The sequence below is a fragment of the Ambystoma mexicanum genome, unplaced genomic scaffold, assembly GCF_040938575.1.
Source record: "Ambystoma mexicanum isolate Mex_15411 unplaced genomic scaffold, UKY_AmexF1_1 Mex_scaf10, whole genome shotgun sequence".
Classification (NCBI taxonomy): Eukaryota; Metazoa; Chordata; class Amphibia; order Caudata; family Ambystomatidae; genus Ambystoma; species Ambystoma mexicanum.
This window is the reverse complement of record NW_027182325.1, coordinates 2,220,001-2,225,000: the sequence shown is the minus strand read 5'-3', so window position 1 is coordinate 2,225,000 and position 5,000 is coordinate 2,220,001. Positions and strand designations below refer to the sequence as shown.

The following is a 5,000-nucleotide window of genomic DNA, read 5'->3' as shown; positions in this document are numbered from 1 at the left end:
CAGCACCTGGTATTCCCAGGTGGTCTCCCATCCAGGTACTAACTAGGCCCGACACTGCTTAGCTTCCGAGATCAGACGAGATCGGGCGCAATCAGTGTGGTGTGGCCGTAGGCTCTGGGCCTAGTGAGTTTTGTACTTTTAAGCATCTAGTCAGCTAGACCTTGCAGTTTTGAAAGGCAATTGAGAAATGGCTCACTTCCTGAACTTGGAGCACAAAAAAGCCTACAGCACCTGGTATTCCCAGGCGGTCTCCCATCCACGTACTAACGAGGCCCGACACTGCTTAGCTTCCGAGATCAGACGAGATCGGGCGCAATCAGTGTGGTGTGGCCGTAGGCTCTGGGCCTAGTGAGTTTTGTACTTTTAAGCATCTAGTCAGCTAGACCTTGCAATTTTGAAAGGCAATTGAGAAATGGCTCACTTCCTGAACTTGGAGCACAAAAAAGCCTACAGCACCTGGTATTCCCAGGTGGTCTCCCATCCAGGTACTAACTAGGCCCGACACTGCTTAGCTTCCGAGATCAGACGAGATCGGGCGCATTCAGTGTGGTGTGGCCGTAGGCTCTGGGCCTAGTGAGTTTTGTACTTTTAAGCATCTAGTCGGCTAGACCTTGCAGTTTTGAAAGGCAATTGAGAAATGGCTCACTTCCTGAACTTGGAGCACAAAAAAGCCTACAGCACCTGGTATTCCCAGGTGGTCTCCCATCCAGGTACTAACTAGGCCCGACACTGCTTAGCTTCCGAGATCAGACGAGATCAGGCGCAATCAGTGTGGTGTGGCCGTAGGCTCTGGGCCTAGTGAGTTTTGTACTTTTAAGCATCTAGTCAGCTAGACCTTGCAGTTTTGAAAGGCAATTGAGAAATGGCTCACTTCCTGAACTTGGAGCACAAAAAAGCCTACAGCACCTGGTATTCCCAGGCGGTCTCCCATCCAGGTACTAACGAGGCCCGACACTGCTTAGCTTCCGAGATCAGACGAGATCGGGCGCATTCAGTGTGCTGTGGCCGTAGGCTCTGGTTCTTGTGAGTTTTGTACTTTTAAGCATCTAGTCGGCTAGACCTTGCAGTTTTGAAAGGCAATTGAGAAATGGCTCACTTCCTGAACTTGGAGTACAAAAAAGCCTACAGCACCTGGTATTCCCAGGCGGTCTTCCATCCAGGTACTAACTAGGCCCGACACTGCTTAGCTTCTGAGATCAGACGAGATCAGGCACATTCAGTGTGGTGTGGCCGTAGGTTCTGGGCCTAGTGAGTTTTGTACTTTTAAGCATCTAGTCGGCTAGACCTTGCAGTTTTAAAAGGCAATTGAGAAAGGGCTCACTTCCTGAACTTGGAGCACAAAAAAGCCTACAGCACCTGGTATTCCCAGGCGGTCTCCCATCCAGGTACTAACTAGGCCTGACACTGCTTAACTTCCGAGATCAGTCGAGATCGGGTGCATTCAGTGTGGTGTGGCCGTAGGCTCTAGGAATGCTAAGAATATTACTCTTATGCATTTGCATTTAGTAAGCTAAGCCATGCAGCCACTTGCAACATGATACCACGCTCATCGCTCGATCAGGCGAGATATATAAGACTGGTGGGCCCATTCAGGACTCCTATGTCTGGTAGGATAACTTTAATTCATCCATCCTGTGTCTGTTGCAGGGAGGTGGAGAGAACAATCAACACAATAATGGTTTTCTTTCATGCCTCTTGAAGGACTCAATATTCTCTGTACTGCATTACATGTGAAAGTCGATTTATTACCCATGAACACACTACCTGTATGCTAATTCTATGTAAAAAGGTAGCTCCAGCCCTCATGATGTTGTCCAACATTTCCGCTATAAAACGGGATACAATTATTTTGGAAACATACCAAATTTGAAAAATAATTGAGAAGTTGCGCAATTACTAATCATGGAGCACAAAAAAGCCTACAGCACCTGGTATTCCCAGGCAGTCTCCCATCCAGGTACTAACTAGGCCTGACCCTGCTTAGCTTCCGAGATCGGGCGCATTCAGTGTGGTGTGGCCGTAGGCTCTGGGCCTAGTGAGTTTTGTACTTTTAAGCATCTAGTCGGCTAGACCTTGCAGTTTTGAAAGGCAATTGTGAAATGGCTCACTTCCTGAACTTGGAGCACAAAAAAGCCTACAGCACCTGGTATTCCCAGGTGGTCTCCCATCCAGGTACTAACTAGGCCCGACACTGCTTAGCTTCCGAGATCAGACGAGATTGGGCGCAATCAGTGTGGTGTGGCCGTAGGCTCTGGGCCTAGTGAGTTTTGTACTTTTAAGCATCTAGTCAGCTAGACCTTGCAGTTTTGAAAGGCAATTGAGAAATGGCTCACTTCCTGAACTTGGAGCACAAAAAAGCCTACAGCACCTGGTATTCCCAGGCGGTCTCCCATCCAGGTACTAACGAGGCCCGACACTGCTTAGCTTCCGAGATCAGACGAGATCGGGCGCAATCAGTGTGGTGTGGCCGTAGGCTCTGGGCCTAGTGAGTTTTGTACTTTTAAGCATCTAGTCAGCTAGACCTTGCAATTTTGAAAGGCAATTGAGAAATGGCTCACTTCCTGAACTTGGAGCACAAAAAAGCCTACAGCACCTGGTATTCCCAGGTGGTCTCCCATCCAGGTACTAACTAGGCCCGACACTGCTTAGCTTCCGAGATCAGACGCATTCAGTGTGGTGTGGCCGTAGGCTCTGGGCCTAGTGAGTTTTGTACTTTTAAGCATCTAGTCGGCTAGACCTTGCAGTTTTGAAAGGCAATTGAGAAATGGCTCACTTCCTGAACTTGGAGCACAAAAAAGCCTACAGCACCTGGTATTCCCAGGTGGTCTCCCATCCAGGTACTAACTAGGCCCGACACTGCTTAGCTTCCGAGATCAGACGAGATCGGGCGCAATCAGTGTGGTGTGGCCGTAGGCTCTGGGCCTTGTGAGTTTTGTACTTTTAAGCATCTAGTCAGCTAGACCTTGCAGTTTTGAAAGGCAATTGAGAAATGGCTCACTTCCTGAACTTGGAGCACAAAAAAGCCTACAGCACCTGGTATTCCCAGGCGGTCTCCCATCCAGGTACTAACGAGGCCCGACACTGCTTAGCTTCCGAGATCAGACGAGATCGGGCGCATTCAGTGTGCTGTGGCCGTAGGCTCTGGTTCTTGTGAGTTTTGTACTTTTAAGCATCTAGTCGGCTAGACCTTGCAGTTTTGAAAGGCAATTGAGAAATGGCTCACTTCCTGAACTTGGAGTACAAAAAAGCCTACAGCACCTGGTATTCCCAGGCGGTCTTCCATCCAGGTACTAACTAGGCCCGACACTGCTTAGCTTCTGAGATCAGACGAGATCAGGCACATTCAGTGTGGTGTGGCCGTAGGCTCTGGGCCTAGTGAGTTTTGTACTTTTAAGCATCTAGTCGGCTAGACCTTGCAGTTTTAAAAGGCAATTGAGAAAGGGCTCACTTCCTGAACTTGGAGCACAAAAAAGCCTACAGCACCTGGTATTCCCAGGCGGTCTCCCATCCAGGTACTAACTAGGCCTGACACTGCTTAACTTCCGAGATCAGTCGAGATCAGGTGCATTCAGTGTGGTGTGGCCGTAGGCTCTAGGAATGCTAAGAATATTACTCTTATGCATTTGCATTTAGTAAGCTAAGCCATGCAGCCACTTGCAACATGATACCACGCTCATCGCTCGATCAGGCTCGATCAGGCGAGATATATAAGACTGGTGGGCCCATTCAGGACTCCTATGTCTGGTAGGATAACTTTAATTCATCCATCCTGTGTCTGTTGCAGGGAGGTGGAGAGAACAATCAACACAATAATGGTTTTCTTTCATGCCTCTTGAAGGACTCAATATTCTCTGTACTGCATTACATGTGAAAGTCGATTTATTACCCATGAACACACTACCTGTATGCTAATTCTATGTAAAAAGGTAGCTCCAGCCCTCATGATGTTGTCCAACATTTCCGCTATAAAACGGGATACAATTATTTTGGAAACATACCAAATTTGAAAAATAATTGAGAAGTTGCGCAATTACTAATCATGGAGCACAAAAAAGCCTACAGCACCTGGTATTCCCAGGCAGTCTCCCATCCAGGTACTAACTAGGCCTGACCCTGCTTAGCTTCCGAGATCGGGCGCATTCAGTGTGGTGTGGCCGTAGGCTCTGGGCCTAGTGAGTTTTGTACTTTTAAGCATCTAGTCGGCTAGACCTTGCAGTTTTGAAAGGCAATTGTGAAATGGCTCACTTCCTGAACTTGGAGCACAAAAAAGCCTACAGCACCTGGTATTCCCAGGTGGTCTCCCATCCAGGTACTAACTAGGCCCGACACTGCTTAGCTTCCGAGATCAGACGAGATTGGGCGCAATCAGTGTGGTGTGGCCGTAGGCTCTGGGCCTAGTGAGTTTTGTACTTTTAAGCATCTAGTCAGCTAGACCTTGCAGTTTTGAAAGGCAATTGAGAAATGGCTCACTTCCTGAACTTGGAGCACAAAAAAGCCTACAGCACCTGGTATTCCCAGGCGGTCTCCCATCCAGGTACTAACGAGGCCCGACACTGCTTAGCTTCCGAGATCAGACGAGATCGGGCGCAATCAGTGTGGTGTGGCCGTAGGCTCTGGGCCTAGTGAGTTTTGTACTTTTAAGCATCTAGTCAGCTAGACCTTGCAATTTTGAAAGGCAATTGAGAAATGGCTCACTTCCTGAACTTGGAGCACAAAAAAGCCTACAGCACCTGGTATTCCCAGGTGGTCTCCCATCCAGGTACTAACTAGGCCCGACACTGCTTAGCTTCCGAGATCAGACGCATTCAGTGTGGTGTGGCCGTAGGCTCTGGGCCTAGTGAGTTTTGTACTTTTAAGCATCTAGTCGGCTAGACCTTGCAGTTTTGAAAGGCAATTGAGAAATGGCTCACTTCCTGAACTTGGAGCACAAAAAAGCCTACAGCACCTGGTATTCCCAGGTGGTCTCCCATCCAGGTACTAACTAGGCCCGACACTGCTTA

The 5,000-nt window shown here is 48.5% G+C and overlaps 16 non-coding genes and 4 pseudogenes across 16 annotated transcripts in view; all 20 read right to left on the bottom strand.

Annotated features, from left to right (window-relative positions):
- The window catches only part of LOC138548038 (5S ribosomal RNA), a 119-nt gene extending 6 nt beyond the window's left edge, over positions 1 to 113 (bottom strand). The window contains exon 1 of the ribosomal RNA XR_011291855.1: positions 1 to 113. This exon is cut by the window's left edge and continues 6 nt beyond it. This is a non-coding gene — a ribosomal RNA (5S ribosomal RNA).
- A 106-nt stretch (positions 114 to 219) lies between these two features.
- LOC138541202 (5S ribosomal RNA) lies at positions 220 to 338 on the bottom strand. The gene has a single exon (XR_011289214.1). It is a non-coding gene; the product is annotated as a 5S ribosomal RNA (ribosomal RNA).
- Positions 339 to 444: 106 nt separating this feature from the next.
- Positions 445 to 563, bottom strand: LOC138550022 (5S ribosomal RNA). Its single transcript, XR_011293787.1, has one exon. It is a non-coding gene; the product is annotated as a 5S ribosomal RNA (ribosomal RNA).
- Positions 564 to 669: 106 nt separating this feature from the next.
- Positions 670 to 788, bottom strand: LOC138551054 (5S ribosomal RNA). Its single transcript, XR_011294791.1, has one exon. It is a non-coding gene; the product is annotated as a 5S ribosomal RNA (ribosomal RNA).
- Positions 789 to 894: 106 nt separating this feature from the next.
- On the bottom strand, positions 895 to 1,013 carry LOC138541583 (5S ribosomal RNA). Its single transcript, XR_011289586.1, has one exon. It is a non-coding gene; the product is annotated as a 5S ribosomal RNA (ribosomal RNA).
- Positions 1,014 to 1,119: 106 nt separating this feature from the next.
- Positions 1,120 to 1,238, bottom strand: LOC138541735 (5S ribosomal RNA). Its single transcript, XR_011289734.1, has one exon. It is a non-coding gene; the product is annotated as a 5S ribosomal RNA (ribosomal RNA).
- Positions 1,239 to 1,344: 106 nt separating this feature from the next.
- On the bottom strand, positions 1,345 to 1,463 carry LOC138538767 (5S ribosomal RNA). The gene has a single exon (XR_011286855.1). It is a non-coding gene; the product is annotated as a 5S ribosomal RNA (ribosomal RNA).
- Positions 1,464 to 1,916: 453 nt separating this feature from the next.
- LOC138545099 (5S ribosomal RNA) lies at positions 1,917 to 2,025 on the bottom strand (annotated as a pseudogene).
- Positions 2,026 to 2,131: 106 nt separating this feature from the next.
- On the bottom strand, positions 2,132 to 2,250 carry LOC138540927 (5S ribosomal RNA). Its single transcript, XR_011288951.1, has one exon. It is a non-coding gene; the product is annotated as a 5S ribosomal RNA (ribosomal RNA).
- A 106-nt stretch (positions 2,251 to 2,356) lies between these two features.
- Positions 2,357 to 2,475, bottom strand: LOC138537079 (5S ribosomal RNA). The gene has a single exon (XR_011285227.1). It is a non-coding gene; the product is annotated as a 5S ribosomal RNA (ribosomal RNA).
- A 106-nt stretch (positions 2,476 to 2,581) lies between these two features.
- Positions 2,582 to 2,690, bottom strand: LOC138543167 (5S ribosomal RNA; annotated as a pseudogene).
- Positions 2,691 to 2,796: 106 nt separating this feature from the next.
- LOC138548037 (5S ribosomal RNA) lies at positions 2,797 to 2,915 on the bottom strand. Its single transcript, XR_011291854.1, has one exon. It is a non-coding gene; the product is annotated as a 5S ribosomal RNA (ribosomal RNA).
- Positions 2,916 to 3,021: 106 nt separating this feature from the next.
- On the bottom strand, positions 3,022 to 3,140 carry LOC138541582 (5S ribosomal RNA). Its single transcript, XR_011289585.1, has one exon. It is a non-coding gene; the product is annotated as a 5S ribosomal RNA (ribosomal RNA).
- A 106-nt stretch (positions 3,141 to 3,246) lies between these two features.
- On the bottom strand, positions 3,247 to 3,365 carry LOC138540004 (5S ribosomal RNA). Its single transcript, XR_011288063.1, has one exon. It is a non-coding gene; the product is annotated as a 5S ribosomal RNA (ribosomal RNA).
- A 106-nt stretch (positions 3,366 to 3,471) lies between these two features.
- Positions 3,472 to 3,590, bottom strand: LOC138541655 (5S ribosomal RNA). Its single transcript, XR_011289657.1, has one exon. It is a non-coding gene; the product is annotated as a 5S ribosomal RNA (ribosomal RNA).
- Positions 3,591 to 4,053: 463 nt separating this feature from the next.
- LOC138545098 (5S ribosomal RNA) lies at positions 4,054 to 4,162 on the bottom strand (annotated as a pseudogene).
- A 106-nt stretch (positions 4,163 to 4,268) lies between these two features.
- LOC138540926 (5S ribosomal RNA) lies at positions 4,269 to 4,387 on the bottom strand. Its single transcript, XR_011288950.1, has one exon. It is a non-coding gene; the product is annotated as a 5S ribosomal RNA (ribosomal RNA).
- Positions 4,388 to 4,493: 106 nt separating this feature from the next.
- LOC138537077 (5S ribosomal RNA) lies at positions 4,494 to 4,612 on the bottom strand. The gene has a single exon (XR_011285226.1). It is a non-coding gene; the product is annotated as a 5S ribosomal RNA (ribosomal RNA).
- A 106-nt stretch (positions 4,613 to 4,718) lies between these two features.
- On the bottom strand, positions 4,719 to 4,827 carry LOC138543166 (5S ribosomal RNA; annotated as a pseudogene).
- Positions 4,828 to 4,933: 106 nt separating this feature from the next.
- Positions 4,934 to 5,000, bottom strand: part of LOC138548036 (5S ribosomal RNA) — a 119-nt gene continuing 52 nt past the window's right edge. The window contains exon 1 of the ribosomal RNA XR_011291853.1: positions 4,934 to 5,000. This exon is cut by the window's right edge and continues 52 nt beyond it. This is a non-coding gene — a ribosomal RNA (5S ribosomal RNA).